Here is a 20,373-nt window from a genome sequence, read left to right on the forward strand (position 1 = left end):
AAAAGTTAGTCGAAGAGCAATGGACCCATTATAGGTGTTAAATAGTAAAAACTATAATTTTGGCCCTGAGCCTCTGTGGGAAGAAAAGAAAAACACACATTAGAGTTCTTTGAGAGTGGAAATCCTAAAATAGGAGACAACTGAGTGTTACTCTTTCCTCCCAAGGGCACCTGTTGTCCATTATCTAACGTTTGATGTCTTATAATTCCTTACATAGTGAGGTTGTTTCATTCTTGGCTCCTTTTAAAGAGGCATCAATTTTTCATTGCTTGCTTGCTTGCTTTCTTTCTCTTTTTTTTGCCTCATGCCTGCATTTATTCGCTATTCATAGTGGACTGAAAGACTTGCCCTATATGTTCACAAAGAGGTGCTCGTATACTAGGGCAAAAATTGACTGTATTGGGAGATGTGGGACTGAGATACTGCACTGTCGGCTCCTCAGCATTTAGGAATGGTGGCAGCACTACTCAAAGTAGAAATCAGCTTTTACTTCTTTCCTGTTGATTCCAAGGACTTCTGAAAGGCTTGCCAAGGCTTCATTTTCTTTAAGTGTTTTGAGGGAATCTTTCTCACCAATTGGGGGAACTTGTTTATTTTGAAACAGTAGATATACCTTGTTAAATAACTTTATTCCTTCTTATTCAGTTCATGAGGAACTGATATGAGAGATTGAAAGATGAAGAATTGCTGTGGGGGCTCCACTTTTCATAAAGAATGTTACAGCTGACCTAACATTAGGGATTTTTTTTTTTTTTTTATTCATTTGATGCCATCCTTGAGTAGATAAGACTTTTCTTTAGATAGGTGTTGATCAGCTGCAGGGGAGATGCCTGTCTCTAGAGAGAGGAACCTGTGTCAGCAGAGAGGGAAAGAAATGGTTCCTGGCAGTATTTCTGGAGCTACTCCTGATGAAGATAGTTTTCAGCAGGAGCTCTGTGCTTTCTCTCTCTGTTCCCCCCCCCCCCCTTGTAAGACTAAAACTAGGCCCTATCTTAATGGAAACCTCTAAGGGTTGGGGTGGGGGAGGGGTAATGCTGGTATATTTTACTGGTAGTCTTTAAACAGAGCTTTACTTAGCTCTTGCCAGATTCCTTATTTCTGTTCCCTGCAGTTCATTAGTCTGGAGCTTAGAGTTACAGTGATCTTTATTTTATCGTAAGAGAGCTATGAATGTAAAGGCAAGCACTTGTATTCTAGAAGGTGTTTAAAACTTTTTTTTTTACTAAAGAATTCAAAACATGTGACATTCATCTGGGGTCACAAGTATTGAAAGCATTTATTTATTCTCAAGGAAGTATACATGTGTATCTCCTTTTGTATACCAGATGGGTTCTTGAAAAAAAAAAGTGAGAAAACTTCATTTATATGAGCAGAAAAGTTAAGTGCTTTATAAACAATAATTCTAGAGAAGCTGATTATTTAAGGGAATCTTATGCTGGATCATTTTGTAAAGTGGAAAACTTAAAATTCAAACTGTACCCTTGATTGCTGACTGTTTAGATAAGGAAGACACTATGCGTCTTATAAGATGTCCGAATTAAGGTTTTGTGTATTGGCTTTTGAGATCATTGAGAGCAATGTTAGGTGATTGGTTATGTTCTGTGTGCCACGTAGAAATTATATACCTGTCGTATTTTGTTTTACATAAAAACAGCTAAAGGATGCTTTTAATCTCTGCCGCTGATGAATTTTAGGCAGTTTGGCTGGCAGGTGCTTGTACTATGGAATTTCCCTTAGGCATAATATCTTTTCATTCACAGATTATGGTAATTTAAAAAGGCAGTGCTTTGGAAACAATTTAAAAAAAAAATTAGTGTGTGTGTATGTGGGGGGGAGTACCCTAAACAAACTATCTTGATAGCCTGCCTTCAGATCACTACACACATACCCCCCACCCACCCCTCATCCTTAGTCTTTTTAGCATCTTTTTTTCATAATAAAGTTTTTAATTTTGAGACATTTATCTTGGAATTAGCCTAGAGGTTAGTCAGTGCTTATACTTTAAAGAAAGCCTACAGTTAACCATATCAGTTTTAACTTTCTGCTCCAAAGGTTAGTTAAAAACAAAACTCAAAAGTTCTTTTAAATAAAAATTGTAACGAATGAAATTGTAGGGTTAGTATCTATAAGAAACATAACATTTTGGTGCAGGGTATATGAACAAACAAGCAAAATGGAAGTGGTGTGCTTCCATTTATGAACTATTTTAAGAAAATCTTTTTTAAAAGATTTTATTTTAGAGGGTGGGGGTAGGGGCAGAGGGAGAGAATTTTTCAAGTTCACTCCCCGCTGAGTGCTGGACTGGCCGGGGACATGGGGCTGGATCCCATAACCCATGAGATCCTGACCTGAGGTGAAACCAAGAGTTGGACACCTACCTAACTGACTGAGCCACCAGGCATTCCAAGAAAACAGTCTATTTAACATCACAATATTAGAACTATGATTTCTCATCTCATACTCTTTCTTAAAGAAACAATGCAGTATTTTTTTAAGTATTAATCTAGTCTTAAGCATTTTTTATTCACATAAAAATGTTTATCATACAATATTATTTGGGGAATTTTTTCTTTTAATTTATTAGTTGTCTGTTGAAGGGCTTAAGATAGGCTAAAGTTATATAACAAGACATGAGTAGTAACTCAAATGGTTACTACAACATCTATGACGAGTTAGAGTATTTTTTAGAATCCAAGTGGATTAATACCTATTTTGTGACCAGTACTGTGCTTGGTTGTTCTTATGGGAAGGACAAATAGAAGACATGCTCTTGTCCTGTAGGAGTTTACTATCTGGTTTTTATAGATATCCAGAGATGTTTAAGCATAAGTGAAGTACCAGAAATGGGACTAGAGGAGAGAAACACCATTTAGAATGCTGTGCTATGTATAAAGCATGTAACTTCTGAGAGGGAACATTTGGAGCTTGCTAAATTTACCTCTATAGAGCCTGGCTTTTTAAAACAATGAAATAATTTACTTAGCAAACTTATGTTTAAGTTTGAGTAACATGTGGGAAAAGTACTCTCTTAACTTTATCCATGTGAGTCCATTTGTGTAACATGTAAAATTTCAATATTCATAAGAAATTTACAAAGAACTTTTTGATTTTGAAATAGATTCTAAGACTTTTATTTTTTTTTTTAAAGATTTTATTTATTTGAGGGGAGCCTGGGTGGCTCAGGCGGTTAAGCGCCTGCCTTCGGCTCAGGTCATGATCCCAGGGTCCTGGGATCGAGCCCTCATCGGGATCCCTGCTCAGCGGAGAGCCTGCTTCTTCCTCTCCCTCTGCCTGCTGTTCTGCCTACTTGTGCGTGCTCTCTCTCTCTGTCAAATAAATAAATAAAATCTTAAAAAAAAAAAAAAAGATTTTATTTATTTGAGAAGAGAGAGCTTGAGCCAGGGGAGGGGCAAGCAGATACCCTGCTCAGTGGGGAGCCTGATCCCAGGACCCTAAGATCATGACCTGGGCCTAAGGCACTGAGCCACCCAGGCACCCCCTCGCCACACTTTACATACTTGGTTGTCAAGGGACATTTCTATCACTGCAGGAAGTTCTGACAGTGCTGTGCATGATCTGACAGGTGGGGAATTCAGTACTTCGCAAATCAGAAACACAACAGTAGTAGAGCCGAGAGGTCTCACATTTATTACTGAACCAACCTACTGGTGCAGAAGCATAGTCAGAGAGAAAAATCATTTCCATGATAAGTCTATGGCCAGGTAGGAAGGATGTTTACAGAATGATAGAACACATGATCTTCACGCAGCTTAATTAAATATGTATGCCAGTTAGGTGTGTCATCTCATGACGTGTGATGCCTTACAGACCCAGCTTGGTTCTTCTCCAGTGCCTCCTTTTGGAGTTGTACCTGATCTTACTACCAGTTTTCATCCGAATCCACTGGGGAGTGGGACGATTCTGCTTTTGTTTCTTGGCCAGGAATCGCTTGATTCTGAAAGTCTTGAGAGAAGACATGGCGAGAAGCAGCCAGCCACGCAGAGCAGGATGGCGGCGAAAAAGAACGATTCTAAGACTTTTAATACATCTATAATCTACTTCTTCAACTATTACATCAGTATGGAAGATTCCCAAATGTATAGTATATTTCTGTGTCTCTGTATGATCTCTTGTCCTGTAGTTTTAGCTCTCTCATTCTATTATAATGCCTTAACTTTGCATATTGCTTTATGTTTTATCTCATTTAATCTGTACACTAATCTTGGGAGAGAAGAAATTATTCTTTTATAGATGAAGAACCTGAGGTTCAGAGAGTTCGATTTTTTTTTTAAAGACTTTTTGAACCCAGAGTTTTCTTTCTCCTTTCTTCTTTTTTTGGTGGGAGGCCTGATTTGTTGGATTTGTATCCAGTGAAAACAATACAAAAGAAGAAAGAAAAATAAGTTATCTTTTCTGTAGCTCATCTGCATGTATGTTAACATGTTGGTATATTTTTTAGTCTTTTTCTATGACAATTTTTTGTGTAGTTAAAATCATACTATAGATAAAATTTTGCATTCTAGTTTTTTGTTTGTTTGGATGCCAACCATTTTTTTCATTTGAACTCAGATTTTTCTGATAGTGTTCAATTTATTTTCCCTACCCTACTGCTGACTCTTCATGGTCCACTCATACATCTAACACTGAACTCTTTCTCTAAAAGAGCTGCTTTTCCTTTTTTTCCACTGTCTGTATCATCCAACCTTGAAATATCAGAACCATGTTTGATTCCTTCCCATTTTTGCCTACTACATTAACATCTCTTCTGGGACTTTTCAGTTCTTGTCACCTTTTCTCATCCCTTAATTTCCTTTTCTGTCACTATAGGTCAGATACTTATTATTTCATGTTTGGATTACTGTATAGCCTAAGGAATTTCCACCTGTCTAATTTTTTTTATTGGGGGGGTATGTGGCCTTCAGATTAATATTCCTAAAGCAGTACTTTGATTATGCCATTCTCTCTTTCAGCTTCATTGCCTTGATGACTGAATTCAAACACCTTAGCCTTGTTTTCAAGGTCTTCTGTTACCTCCTACAATCTTAACAAGTTCTGGCCAAAATGACCTGTTTCTTGTTCCCCAGATTCTGTTGGCACTTTCTCATCCCTGTGACTATTCTCCATACCCTTTAAGGCCCAACTTAAATATTGTTTCCTTTCTAAACACCCTTCCTTATTTGTTCCCTTTCATTCCCAGCCCAAAGTATTGAACTTTTAACCTAAGAGAGTTCTTAGGCCACTTATTACAGAATCTCTCTTCTTATAAGGTAGAAATAATTATGACAAGTCTTAATAAATATTATTAGTCTTATTTCTCCAGCCAAATTATAAACCCATTGAAGGCTGACACTCTCATGTGTCTTTGAAATCTCACAGCACAATATTGGAGATTTTATGGTCCAGTAAAATCTGGGGAGAAAAAAACGGGACCAGTATATAATCAACAACTTACAGCCTTCACTTTCACCTTCGCTTTCATAAAAGAGCTTTTGAAGATGAAATAATTATTGTACACAATCTGAGAATGGAGTCCTTTAAAAGATTACTCATTATGTTCTCATTTTTTTCATTTTACCTGAAATGAGTGAAAACTTTGTCCCAGACTTTGTTGGGAATCTGGTGAAGAATTCCATGCCAGCTTCTAGGGTAGTGTTTTTCAAATGTAGGTCTTGTGCATGACTTATTATTATGAATTTAGAAATTAATTTATTTGGGGTCAAGATCAACATTAAAAAAAGGAGGAAAAGAAAGAAAGATTATAAAATATCAGTGCTTCACATGATACTGCTTCAAGAAACTTTTAATTTCAGTTGCGTATGTTTGCCTTAGGTTGCAGTATAAAATTTATTTCTTACTGTGGGTTATAGTCAGGTGAAATATGCACTTTTAGTGGCTGACCCCAATCCTTGAGAGAAGGTGGGAAGATTAACATCCACATGAAAAAGTGGATGAACAGTCAGAAGTAGTACAATAAATTGTGTGCTCTGTTTTCGAAAAGTTTTTAGGATCTGAATATAATGATAGGAATATAGTTAATAGTAAAAATATATTGATAGTTCTAGAATCAGTGTAGTTCAGGCAAACAGTATGTAGAAATATGGTTTCATAAAACTGGTAAGCTAGGGTATATTTTTTACTTTGCAGAAGGATTCACTATGTTGTGTTTTTTTGTTTTTTGTTTTGTTTTTAAGCTTTCCTGATGAAGCTGTCTGTGTCTTGACTGGTTCTTCACCTCATTAGCTGTTTGAAATCTGTCCAGTCTTTAAGGCATGGCTCAGTACATTTGTTTTTTCTGGAAGCTCTGCCTGATTATTCTAGTGTTGTACTCAAACCATGGTACTCTAGTGCTCCAAAAGTAGAGGAGGCTGAGTGAGTGCTTACACCTGAGGGATCTGGGAGTATAGCCAAAAACTGGAGTCTATTTAACTTAAAAATTCATATGATTATTTTGCAACCATTATAATAAGGAATGGTCCAGACAGGAATCATTGATAGATACTGAATCTAAGGGGATATTTTGATGAGGAGCAGGTTGTTTGCATAGTCTTAAATATCTCTTCATATATTGCTCTTTAGTTGCAAAGAGGTTAAAAAAAAAAAAGTAACTCTATACAGTGATGAAAACAACACCTTGAGTATGTGATCAAAATAAATAGCACTAGTGGACATTGTGTGCCTCTGAATGTAATGCCCTGAGAACACATCATTTATGTAGTACTCCAGCCAGGAATGGATAACCTGAATCTAATCGTGAGGGAACACTGAATCCAAATAGGGGAACATCCTATTTTTTAAAATGGTGGGAAAACTTTTTTTTTTATGTTAATGTTATAAAGACACAGAAAGACTGTGGAATGTTCCAGGTTAAAGGAGAATAGACATGACAACTTCTAGCAGTATGTGATCCTAGACTGGATCTTATATTAGAAAGGAAAATGCTATAAAGGGTAGCATTGGATTATTTGGCAAAATTGAAATATGGATGGTAAGACTGGATAAAAGTGTTGCATCAGTGTTAAATTTACTGAAGGCGATAACTATCCTTAGGTTATGTGAGGGAGTAGTCCACACTGAAGTTTTTAGGAATAAAGGGCCATGATACATGAGCTACTCTCAAGTGGTTCAGAAAAAATGTTGTAATATATGTGTGTGCATACATATATTTCTTTGTATACATAGCTGTGTGTATGTATATGCAAGGAGGGAGGATGCTTATGGGCAAGTAAAGCAAATGAGTAAAATGTTAACAATAGGTGATTTGGTAAAAGCTGTATGGGTATTTTTTGTATTCTTCTTACAGCTTTTCTGTAAGTTTGAAATTATTTTTAAAAATCATGAACTTTGCATTAAACTCCATAATACAGCATTTTAAAAGTATAGAAATGGCTCCTCTCTCTGACAGTTTCAGGCAAACTCATGGAATAAAACTGGCTGTAAGAATAGTTCCATATCATGTGGTTTCCTTTTATCCCTAGGCCTCAGTTTGAGAAACATGCCTCTGAGCTTGAGGCAGCTGTGGTTCAAATTTAGCCGACAGACATGTTTTGTTTGGCCTTTTGAGTGTTTTAAAAATTGGGAAATTTCGCATAAAAATCTGAATCTCTGGAATGATCTTGCCCCTGTGGGCTTGCATTCCAGATGATCACTAAGTGGTGTGTCAGATAAGCAGTCTCAGTCCTTACCTTATATACCTACCTTGTTTCAGGTATTTACTTTATTGCCTGACCTCTGTGGGCATATGTTTGCAGCCTTTATTTAGCCCAAGAGGTGGTGGGGGTGTCTGTCTTCCTTGTGCTCATACAATTTGATTTGAGAATTAAGTTATTGAACTGATGCCCTGTCACCTTCTAATGTTGTAGTGTGTATATCCTATAAACAAAGTCATTCTCCTACATAATCATACTACAACCAAGAAAACTAGGAAATTAATATTGATACATTACTACTATCTAATCATCAGACCCATTGAGATTTTGCTAATTGTCTTAATAATGTCTTTTATAGCAAGAAGATGCAGCTCAGAATCAAATGTTGCATTTAGTTGTCATGTCTCTTTAGTCTCCTTCAATCTGGAACTAGTAGCCTAGTCTTGGGTTTTATGACCTTGATACAAGATTACAGGCCAGTTGTTTTGTAGAAGGTCCCTTAATTTGATGTTTCCTCCTGATTCAGTTCATGTATCTTTGGCACAGATGCCACAGAGGTGAAATATGTTTTGTCTCATTGCATCCTGTCCTATGGTGTATAACTTTGATTTGTCCCATTGCTGGTGATGTCCGCTTTGATCGTTTGATTAAGGTGATGTCTACCTGGCCTCTCCACTGTAGAAGTACTTTAAATTTTTTTGTTGTTGTTATTAATAAGTATTTTGTAGGAGTTGCTTTGAAACTTTGTAAATATTTTGTTCCTCATTGAACTTTCAGTTTATTGGTTTATTTATATCTGTATGAACTCAAGTATCCTATTTTTTTCAATGAGGTATAATCCATTACTGTTTATTTTGATGCTCACATTGGCCCCATTTTGGCTAGTGGATGCCCATTCATGCTAGCTTCTGCATTCTTTTTTTTTTTTTAAGATTTTATTTATTTGACAGAGAGAGAGAGAGTGCACAAGCAGGGGGAGTGGCAGGCAGAGGGAGAGGCAGGCTCACGGCTGAACAGGGAGCCCGACGTGGGGCTCGATCCCAGGACCCTGGGATCATGACCTGAGCTGAAGGCAGACGCTTAACCGACTGAGCCACCCAGGCGCCCGTAGCTCCTGCATTCTTTTGATATGTTCCATCATTCTTTGAGGACTTTCTTGCTTTTTGACCCAGTGAAATGATTTGGACATACAATTCAGCTCATAATACATGCATATGTATTTTATATAATTTTAAGTAGGGTTCAGATGAGAGTTTGAATTAAGTCATTTTGTTAGTTAACATTTTTTATGGTTCTTTAGTAATTTATAACTGCATAATATTTTATCTTACATTTAGAAATGGTGTTAAACTGGGGACTAGATCATTAATGTAAATTAGCTTGAAGACATTTGTCAGTGGGAAGTCATTCAGGATTATATTTGTTACTGTTCTTTTTCTGTGTTTAAACAATCAGCAGTTATCTTGGAGTAAGGTACTGTTAGGTACTGTGTGTATCAGGGCAGTTGGGTAAAAGAAAATATATTTAAGCAGCAAAATCAACCATGTTTTTTTCCCACTTACAAAATTATGATCATCTTTCCTTCTCAGCAAGTATAAATATAAACTTCAGTGCATTGTATTCCATTATTTGGACATCTGGTCTCCTTAAGCTTTGTATATAGAACATAATTTAACTTATTGATGACAGATGGTGGTTATTATGGGCGTTGGACATGGTTCTTTACTGTGACACAGTGGTGCCTTCAAGAGCTTTCTGTGTAGGGCTGTTTGCTCCATACACTAAATGACTGTACATAATTATAACTGTTTTCCTTCCTGTTGCTTGTCACCTAGTGTCTGTGTGCTTTACCCTTTCCTCTCTTTATTGTATCATTTACGAAAGCTCACCCATAACATTTGCGTTTATATCTCTTGAAAGATAAGGACTCTTCTTTCATTATCAGACCTTAAATTTGTTCATAATTCCTTTTTTTCTTAAAATTTAATTAAAAATTTTTTAAAAAGACTTATTTGAGAGAGAGCACAAGCAGGGGGAGAGGGAGAGGGAGAAAAGTAGACTCCCTGCTGAGCTGGGAGCCTGCCATGGGGCTCAATCCCAGGACCTGGAGATCATGACCTGAGCTGAAAGCAGATGTTTAACCATCTGAGCCACCCAGGCACCCCTGTCCGTAATTTCTTAATATCAAATACCCAGTCAAATATCTTGATTGTCTCATAAGTGTCATTTTACAGTGGTTTAAATCAGGATTCAATTAAGATCCAAACATTGCATTTAGTTGCTGTGTCTCCTAAGTCTTTTAGTATTTTTCCCTTCCCTTTCCTTTTCTCTTTGCAATTTGTTGAAGAAACCAGACCTTTTGCTCTGTAGAGTTTAATACAAGTGCTAATTGTATCATTTGGTGTTTTTAAAACATGTTTCTTTGTCTTTTGTATATTCTTTAAATTGAAAATTTTGGATTTTTGTATATTTTATGTATTTCAGTGTGTTGCCATTACTCTTTTTATGCTCACATTTTCCCATCATTGATCTGTGGAAGCATCTTCAGATCGACTCCTGAATCCTGATTCTAGTGGTCTTTGCTGGCTTCTTTGCTTTCTGATGGACTTTAAAAAAAAAAATTTTTTTTAACACTTCTGTTGCAATTTCTACGGTCAGCTGTTTCTCTAAACCTCATTCCTTTGGGCACGAAATGGTACTCTAAGCTCTAGAGGTGCTCATTGTTTCTAGCCTAGCCTTTCTTTTCATTTCCAGTTTTAAATCTTTTGTGGTCTGGGAAACCAGATAATAAAGCTGGTTTGACTTAGACGTAAGGATTGATTTGAATTTCATAAAAAGAGGAATCCAGAGATCAAGGCCTATGCCTATTTAAATTGTATGGTGTAGCATCTACGGGGACGGGATCATACCTAATAAATATCGCTAATGTAGGTGATATGTGAGTAACAGGATACCAGATGTTCCTCAGAGGAAAATAACAGACTTCTGAATGAGGACCTTAATAAGATTCGTGAGCTTTTTTTAGTTCACAAACTTGATGGTATATATATGTTTTAAATTATAGACTGTTTATACTCCCAGTATTTTTTTTTTTAAGATTTTATTTATTTGACAGAGAGAGACACAGCAAGAGAGGGAACACAAGCAGGGGGAGTGGGAGAGGGAGAACAGGCTTCCCGCTGAGCAGGGAGCCCGATGCGGGGCTCGATCCCAGGACCCTGGGACCATGACCCAAGCCGAAGGCAGTCTCAACGACTGAGCCACCCAGGCGCCCCTATACTCCCAGTATTTTTTTTGTTACGATTATTTTTCTTTTTTGTGTGTTTTTTTTTGTTTGTTAAGATAAATCTCTGTACCAGTGAGATGTTAGTATATTATGGGGTCAAATTACGCTGTATTATATTTGTCATATCCCATAAGAATGCACTTTTTCCTTTTTAAATTTTTTTTCAGAGAATGTGCTTTTTCTACCTTTCCAAAATTGATGACTTCCTAAAGTTGAGATGACTTCCTGTTTTAAAACTATTTAGTGTTGACATCTTACGTTTTTCCTTAAACTGTCTTTTGCTCTTGCATGCTGGTGTTGAGATGACTACTTTATGCTAATCTTTAAGTGATAGTAGAATGCTGATGTTTAAGTGACATATCAGAGCAAATGACAAAATTTGTTTGCAATTTTCTTTGAGTCATTTGTTCCAGAAAAGTGTCATAACTGAATCCTGTTGATGAGTGAGTAGGAGGTGTTTTTTTTTTTTTTTAAACTTTGAAGGATATCCTGTTTTTAGTTGAGGCATAGCCTTTGATTTTCTTTGACTGCTTTGAGTACCTCTTGGCATTGGTTTTATTTCTTAAGTCTCTCCAGTTATAATTAGTGTGGATGTGTTTTTGGCATGAACAATTTCTGAAATTTTATGATCTAGTATTGTGGATTGTTTGAGATAAATTGTTAGGACCAAAGTTTAGAGTAAAGCAAGATGATTGGGAAAGTAATTAATACTTCTTGAAATTTTTATTTGTGAATGAGATTTAATGATTATATGCACACTGAAACTCTCACACTGTGAAACTCCTTACTTGGGTTCATTAGTGCATACTATAGTGGTTAAGGGTATGGGTTAGTGTCTCATATAGACCACTTATTTTTTTTTGTTTCCTGGTTATAAACACAATAAGTAAATAGATTTTGATTAGCTTCTTTGAATCACATGTTGGCTAAGTGCATTGGAAAATTGGTGGATGAGACATTTGAAATCCCTGCTCTCATGAAGCTTGTAATTCTGTTGGGGATTCACACCATATTTATTCAGGAAATATTTATTGAATGCTTTGTATGTGCTCAGCATCTTCCAGCTATAAACAGAGCCCTTATGGAGCTTATAATGTAGGCTTTTAAAATACAAAATAATAAGAATTGTGATGAGAAGTATAGGAAGCTTTGGAAACATGGAGGGCTATCTTAAGCCTCCACCATCCAGCCTTTGTGGGTTTTTGTTTTTTGTTTTTCCAGATGCATGTCTTTGTTCAGAGTATAAGCAGAAAAATAGAGGTCAGGACACAATGGCCCTCCCAGCTCTTGGAAACCGCTTAAAGGAATGATATTTACTCCTCCCCCTTCCCCCCCCCCCAATATACCTGAGAAAATGACAGGCTACCAATAGAGATCACTTTGGTTGCAGTTTTCAGCTTACACCGCTATTACCACCTCTGCTCTCCTGGTGTCATCCCAATTTAAGGCGGTTGAATTCTGTGACTTCTGTCCTCTCTCTGTCACCCGTGTAAATGGTAGTTTTCGAAGATTATTTGCTTTTTCTATGTCTTTGTTGGAGTGTGAGTCCTCTGATTGTTAAGTCTGTGATCTTTTGTATACTTGCTTTAGGAAATAGTCGTTGATGCTATACTTTATGGATGACATTTCAAGAAATTTGGTTCACATGAATAACTTTTTGAAAGGGGGTAGCAAGGCAAAGGCACTAACATTCAGCTGTGATTTCAGGAACAATGTCAGACACATTACATAAATTAATAATTAAGGGACCCAAACATATTAATTTCAGCTTTTAAAAATATCCTCAAAAAAATACCCTCCAGCGTAACTCTTCAGTAGATTGAATAAAACTGAACCTGTTATTACAACCTTTACTTGGATGATGATTATAGTAATATCTGTAACAGCTTTTTGGTGACTGAAATTAATTATAGCTCCCAAAATGAAAATTTAATAAATCAGCAAATATTTATTCAGCAACTCCTACATGCCAGGAATTGCTTTTATACTGGGACTCTACCAGTGAACAAAATAAACAAAAATCACTGCTCTATTGAAACTTATAGTGAGGGAGATAGATGATAAACAGATTTCATTAAATTATTCACAGTAGGACGTCAATGACTCCTGTATAAACACTGATGTCTGCACTGTCAATTATAAACACACTATCCTTTTTTCATAGACTAGATGGTGATATGACCTGTGTGGGGTTTGATTGTGTCAGATAAACTTAGAGAAAAGTAATCCTGGGGGTGCAAAACAGACTGGCAAAACATTGACAACTGTGCTAAGGCTACTTTGTTATCATACATCTTAGTCACTGTATCCGATCTTATGATAGGATTTTGGAATATATATATACCCTCTTAGATGTTCATTCTCAGATTCTTAATTTATGTTTTTGTTTCATCATTCATATTCAAGGTTTTATTGTTTATTATATTTTTTAGTATTTGGACATGTATTCCTTTCAGTTTTAATATTTTTTCTTGTGGAAGAATTTGATTGTATTTATATAAAATCTTGTTTTTTTTACCAGGTTAATTAGTATACATTCAACTGTTTATCAGCCTAGATTCAGGACTCGTGTTCAGTTACTAAGGAGAATTCCCAGGATGCAGCGGAGATCTCCAAACAGCTGTTTGTGGGTGGTGGTGTTGGTGGAGGCAAACAGTGGGTTGTGTGATCAGCATGAGGTCACTTCTTTCACCTTGTGGCCCTCTTTCTTTCCGGACTTTAATACCTACTTTGGTACTTAAAGCAGTTTGGGCTATTTGCTGTGCTCTAAACAGTTGTTCAATAGTAGCACCTATAAGATGATATTAGATGTTTTTTGGATGAAACTCAGAAAGGTATGACTCTGTCATGGCAACAACAGAGAAGTTGTTTCAGTAGTTTGAAAACCACTGAAGTGATTTTAAGTGTTCTGACCCACTTTAGGCAGTTTTTTTAATGTCTAGAAATGAATGTTTTAGCTTTTGATCTTTTCCTCCTCTGATTTAACCTCCATATGGCCACCAGATTATTCTTTGGATATATCAACAATTTGTCATTTCCCAGCTCAAAAACTTTTTATCATTTACAATTTCTGTGAGATAAACTAATATAGCTTGGTATCCAACCTTTCGCACCATCTGCTCCAACTTTTGGGGGATCTTCCGTGGATCCTTTCAGTGTCCCTTTTTTTGCCATAAGATATTGACAGACTTACCATATACCCTGAGGAAAATGAGGGAATTGGAAAACCAACAGATAAGATAAAGATACATTCCTGTGAGTTGTATGAGAAAGTGTCTTTAGACACTTTAAGGTTTCGAAATTCGTTTTCTTCCCCTGCTTATTAATAGGTTCCTACCTCTCCTTACTGACATTTTGTGTAACCCTGGGTAAGCCAGTCTGCTATTTCGTCAGACTTTATCGGACTTCTTCAAAACTGAGTGTGCTCTGTTCCTTTGGGAATTTGTCTGGCATTTTTGTTACCAAATAAAATACATTATCTTTTTTTTTTTTTTGAGTAATCTCTACATCCAGCGTGGGGCTCAGACTCAACCCTGAGATCAAGAGTTGCATGCCCTAGGTGACTCTAAAATACATTGTTGATAGCACATTCTCACAGTCATTTGTTTTAAAACATCACAGAATACCTCATTATCATATCTTGATTTTAGTGAAAAAGAATAGTAGTTTTGTCAGGATAGAGCAAGCTGGGGGGAGAGGCAGAAGGGGAAAGAGAGAGAGGGAGGGAGGGAACTTCAAGCAGGCCCCACGCACAAGCGCTGAGCCTGATGGGGGCTTGATCTCGTGACCCCGAGATCATGACCTGAGCCAAGAGTTGGATGCTTAACTGTCACCCAGGCACCTTGAGATTTCAGTTTTTTAAAATCAGCTTTATTGAACTATGCTTTACCTATAATAAAATATGCTAATTTTAAGTGCACAGTAAGCCTTGAAAATTTTATATAGTTGTGTATCCACTGCAATAAGCAAGATATAGAACATTTCCATTACGCCAGAAAGTTTTCTTATACCTCTTTGCAATGGTACTTTCTACCCCCAGTTACTGGCACTGATCTACTTTCTATCACTATATTTTATCTTTTCTAGAATTTCATATAACTGTAACCTTATAGTCTGTGGTCTTTTGTGCTTTTCACTTAGCTTAATGCTTTTGAGATTTTCCATGTTGTATGTTTCATAGAAACATTCCTTTTGTTTTTATTGCTAAGTAACACTTTATTGTATGAATATATCACCAGTTAGTCTATCCATTCACCAGATGATGGACATTTCAGTTATTACCAATTTTGGGCTATTATGAATAAAGTTGCTATGAACATTTGAATATGTGTCTCCCCATTGCCCCTGCAACCACTAATCTACTTTCCACTAACCTGCTCTATGGATTTGCGTATATGGTGCTCATTTTTTAAAAATTGGGTTGTCTTTGCAGATATTTTTGTCCAGACTATGGCTAAACTTTTATAAACCTAACAGTCTTTTGAAGAGTGAAAGGTTTTTATTTGGTGAAATCCAACTTACCAATTTATTCTGATGAAATTCAATTTATCATTTTTTTTCTTTTTTATAATATGTGCTTTTTTGGTGTTCTGTTTAGGAAAGTTTTGTTTAATCCAAGGTCACAAAGATTCTAAAAGAAAACTCTATTTCCTCTACTCATGGCACTTCTGACACCAGGTATATGGGTTTTCCATACCAGGCAATTCTGACCTTAACTGCCTGGAGTTTTAGTGTCCATCCTACAGGTTAAGGGTTTAGTCCCACAAGACTGCCTCCCATTTCTAATGCCAATTGCAAGTTTGGGCCTCAGGTACTTTTGACTGACGAGTTATAAATGGATGATTCCGATGGCCCCCTCCTTGGGCTTGGCAGTTTGCTAGAATGACTCACAGAACTCAGGAAAACACTTTACTTAGACCATTATTGGTTTATTATAAAGATACACCTCAGAAATATTCAAATGGAAGAGATGCATCAGACAAGATATGTGGGAAGAAGTGTGGAGTTTCCCTGCCCTCTCTGGGAGTGTCACCCTCCCAGCAATTTGATGTACTCATCAACTTGGAAGCTCTCTGAACCCCATCATTTAGAGTTCTTACATAGAACATTTGAACATCATTTAGGTTTATTACATAGGCACGATTGATTAAATCATTGACCAGTGGTGACTGAGCTCAGTCCCCAGGCCTTCTCCCCTCCCCAGAGGTTTAGAGGGACAGCTGAAAGTTCCAGCTCTAATTACCTGGTTGATTCCTCTGGTAACCAGCCCCCATTCTCCAAAGTTACCCTGTTAGCATAAACTCTGGTATAGTTGTGAAGAGTGCTCCTCTCACCCCTATCACTTAGAAAATTCCAAGGGTTTTAGGAGTTCTATGCCAGAAACTGGAGGCAGAAATCAAACAAATATTTCTTATGTCAGTTTCTCTCCTGTTATTTTTTTCTTGAAGTTTATTGTTTTAGCTGTTATTTTTAAGTCTGTGATCCCTTGAGAATTAATTTTTGTGTATAGTATGAGGTAAGATTTGCACATTGATACCTCTTTGTTCCAGCACCATTTATTGAAAAGATTTGCCTTTTTCCATTGATTTGCCTTGGTGTACTTTTGCTGAAAATCAGTAGACCACTTGTGTCACTATTTCTGGACTCTATATTCTGTTCCATAGATTGCTTTGTTTATCATTAAGGAAATACCACACTGTCTTGATTACTATAACTGTATAGCAAAGATTTCAATAAAATTTTCTTTTACATTTGAAAAATAGTGCAGAGGAAATAAATTTAACTTTAAAACTTTGTAGACTGATAGAAAGTGATATGTTTCAATGATTGTTAGTATTTTATATTTTAGATGTTAATATTTTATATTTATATTTTAGAGTTTACTTTTTAAAATTACTTTCAAGAATATGATCTCTTGATTCACTAACAATCTTAGGAGTTAGAGTAGGCATTAATATCTTTATTTTATAAATGAAGAAGCTATAAGATTTAAGAGGGTTAGTTTGAGATCATGTAATTAGTGTGGTGAAGCAAGTGTTATGCCTTCAAAAATCTAGTATACCACAGTACTTTCATTTGCTCCTGTTCTCTTATGTTGAATATTAGAGAACGAGTGCTTTATGAAAAATTCAGTCATCAAGTTTTATTTAATTATAGAGCTGTAAGAGAACAGTTAGTCCGTTTTCTTGGTCACCAAAATCACAAGACACATTAAAAAATCAAAATTGGGCTTCAGGGGCACCTGGGTGTCTCAGTTGGTTAAGTGTAAGTAAATAAGTAAATAAATGGGGTGGGGGGAGAGAAAGAACTGTTTTGAGAATTGAGATATTCTTGCCAAAATGAGAACAAGAATAGTAAAACTTAAATTTTAGACTGAGTATGTGTGAGTTACCTACATTTTCTTCTGTTGTCAAACCTTATTAAGTCCCTTCCTTCCAGACCCCTACAACCTCAGATCTTAGGTAGGAGGTTCTTGAAGGAATACTGGTGAAAGATGTTGACAACCAGGGTTTGGGTAGTGAAAGAAGTGGTAGCATTTCGAATATATTTTGAAGAGGCTATGGTATGCTGAAGGATGGACTGTAAAGGATGAAGAGAAGGAATGAATCATGGATAACTAACTCCTAGTTTGTTAGCCTGATCTATTTGGTGGTGTTGTTTACTTGGTGTGGGGAAGACTTAGATGCATTGGAAGGGCTATACAACAGAGGAAGGGAAAGCAGATAGAAGCTATTACAGCCTTTTTTCAGGTTTTTTTTTTTTTTAAATTTAAAGTTTTGTTTTGTTTTCATAGAAAGTAGTATCACGTCTCAGACTGGAAAGGTAAGATGAAATTGCTGTGTGTGTTTACCGGGTTGTGTAGGAGTTGGCAAAGTTTCTGTAAAAGCAACTACTTAACTCTTTTGTAGCGTGAAAGCAGCCATGGACACTATTAAAAATGGGTGTGTTCCTGTTCCAATAAAACTTTATAGACACTGCACTGAAACTTGAATTTCATTTATTCACATACTGTAAAATATTCTGTTCTTGTTGTTTTTCCCCCCAAACATTAAAAAATGTAAAAAACCATTCTTAGCTCACAGGTCATACAACACGCAGACCAGATTTGGCTGTCCAGCCATTATCTGCTAACCCCTGAACTTATGCATTTGTTTTGTGATTGCAGTCATATGTTGCGTTGAATTTCATTACCTACTTTTTCTACTTAATATATGTGTAATGTGCACAATTTAAGTTTTATTTAGGGGCACCTGGGTGGCTCAGTCGGTTGGTTGAGTGTCTGCCTCCGGCTCAGGTCATGATCCCAGGGTCCTGGGTTCGAGCCCCACATTGGGCTCTGCTCAGCCGGAGAGCCTGCTTCTCGCTCTCCCTCTGCTGCTCCCCCTGCTTGTGCTCTCTCTCTCCCTCTTTCTATCAAATAAATAAAATGTTTAAAAAAAATTTAAGTTTTATTTAAACTTAAATAAAACTAAAATGATTATATTTGTTGAATAATCTGAGTAAACCCTGGTAAAGTAAGAGTTTACAAAGTGGCTTTATATTTATTATTTTTTACAATAACTGTATCAATAATTGAGGGCAGATACATGTTATCATTGTAATTTTCTCTTCCATTTCTCTATACATACAGATTTTGTTCTTTCAAATAAGCCTTTTTAATAAGCAGGGGTCATCCCCATAGTTCTGGAACCACATTCTCAAAGACTTCCCTTAGCACTAGTTTGAAAAATCCAAAGAAAGGACTTTGGTCCTGCTCACATCTAGTTTTTAATCCTACAGCTACTCATTGTGTGTAGGAAGGGCAAAGCCATCATTTAGGAAGGTAACAGTTCTCAGTTGGAACCACTGTTTAGAATAATATGAGGGGAATTGAGTAGTTTCTCAAATAAAGGGACAGGGTAGAACACACATGGCCACTTGGGGGAGTTATGAATTGGACAAGCAATGCCAGATGGAATCTATTTACAATCATTGTTTAATTTTTGGATTTAATGTTATGATCTTTTCATTTACCTATTTGTATCACATTCACTTCTCTTTTTCTTCACTCTAGTTTTCATTGCCACTTGTTTGTTTTATCACCATCTCAAATTAAATTTTAAAAGTCCCTATTGAGTGTCTCTTTCCCAGGAGTCTAGGTCTTACACCTCAGTGAAAGGTACTCTGTTCTCTTAAAGTCTATTCTCTTTCCATTGACTCCTGACACCTTCCAGTCCCTCAAATACTAATACGCTTTTAAGGCAAAGATCTTGGTCCTCTCCTGTCACTTTTATAACAACATGAAGGGTGGGATGAGAAATAAGGGTGGATCATTTGGAAACCTCACATATTAAAATATGAGACTATTTTGCTGGAATAATTGGCTTCTACTAGAATTCAAAAGCCTAGAAAACTCTGTTGCCTCAGAGTTTTCAGAATAGTTGATTCCACTATCACTGTTTTCAGTTTTCTCCAGTCCTTATCTGAGACCCTGAGATTCTTGGTACTGTGTAAAAAGCATTCAGGATTTTGCTAATCTAGAGAAGTGATAGGTGAAGCACAATGGTAGTAAAATTGCTTTGCAGGCTCGGAGATGGGGGAGAGCATGGCTGGGAGGCTGGGAGAATTGACACGTGTGGCTGGTTGGCTCCATTAGCTAAATATTAGTCTTCAGCTACATCACAGCATGCTTCATAGTAAATACTACATAATGTGCGCACAATTTACTAAAGGAAAAACTAATAAAAGGTTTGGGGATGAAGAATAAAAAGAGGAAAGTATTTAGAGTTATGTCTGTTGTGTAATTGTTTAGACTGAGAGTGGAAAGATTTCTTAGGAAAGAAATTGCTGTTGCAACTTTATTTCTTAGGGCCAAACCCAATCTAATGCTATCATAAGGACTAAAATGATTTAATTTCTCTTAAGTTCTTTCATCTCTGAGATTTCTTAAAGGGTCATTATTGATACACTGTTTTCATTTTTTTCACTTTTGTTATTTATCTGTTAAGAGCCATTATATGCATTTCTTCTTAATGTGTTGATCTTTATTGTCAAATTTTTGTAGAATTTCCCTGTTCCCATTTTCAAGGCAATTCATGTGCTCATTTTAAATCATATTTATAATAACTTATTTTTATATCCTATGTAAATACACACAAAAATGCTTATTATAAACTTTTCTAATGTGAATGGTTTATTTAAAACTGAAATATCCTGTAGTCTTTGAAGAAAATCGAGTCCTTTTAAATGAAATTAGACAAAATATATGTGTACATTTTTCACCTCATATTTTTTCTATCAGATTATTTATATTTTTATTGTTTGTTGAACTTATCTGCTATAAATATAAATCCTTTGTCAGCTACATATGCCCTTAATATTTTCCTTCAGGTTGCAGCTTGCCCAGTTATTTTCTTAAGGGTATCTTTTGATTAGTAGGAATTTTAAAATTTTGATGAAGTC

At 36.2% G+C, this 20,373-nt stretch overlaps 1 protein-coding gene and 1 pseudogene across 2 annotated transcripts in view; one reads left to right on the forward strand and one right to left on the reverse strand.

Moving 5' to 3' along the window:
- Positions 1-20,373, forward strand: part of EML4 (EMAP like 4) — a 143,312-nt gene that overhangs the window by 1,527 nt on the left and 121,412 nt on the right. The gene's annotated exons all lie outside the window — the stretch shown is intronic.
- LOC114219683 (large ribosomal subunit protein eL39 pseudogene) lies at positions 3,801-4,016 on the reverse strand (annotated as a pseudogene).

This window comes from Eumetopias jubatus, unplaced genomic scaffold (genome assembly GCF_037043125.1).
Source record: "Eumetopias jubatus isolate StellerSeaLion01/CBP00866 unplaced genomic scaffold, mEumJub1_p1.0 scaffold_9, whole genome shotgun sequence".
In the NCBI taxonomy this organism is placed as follows: Eukaryota; Metazoa; Chordata; class Mammalia; order Carnivora; family Otariidae; genus Eumetopias; species Eumetopias jubatus.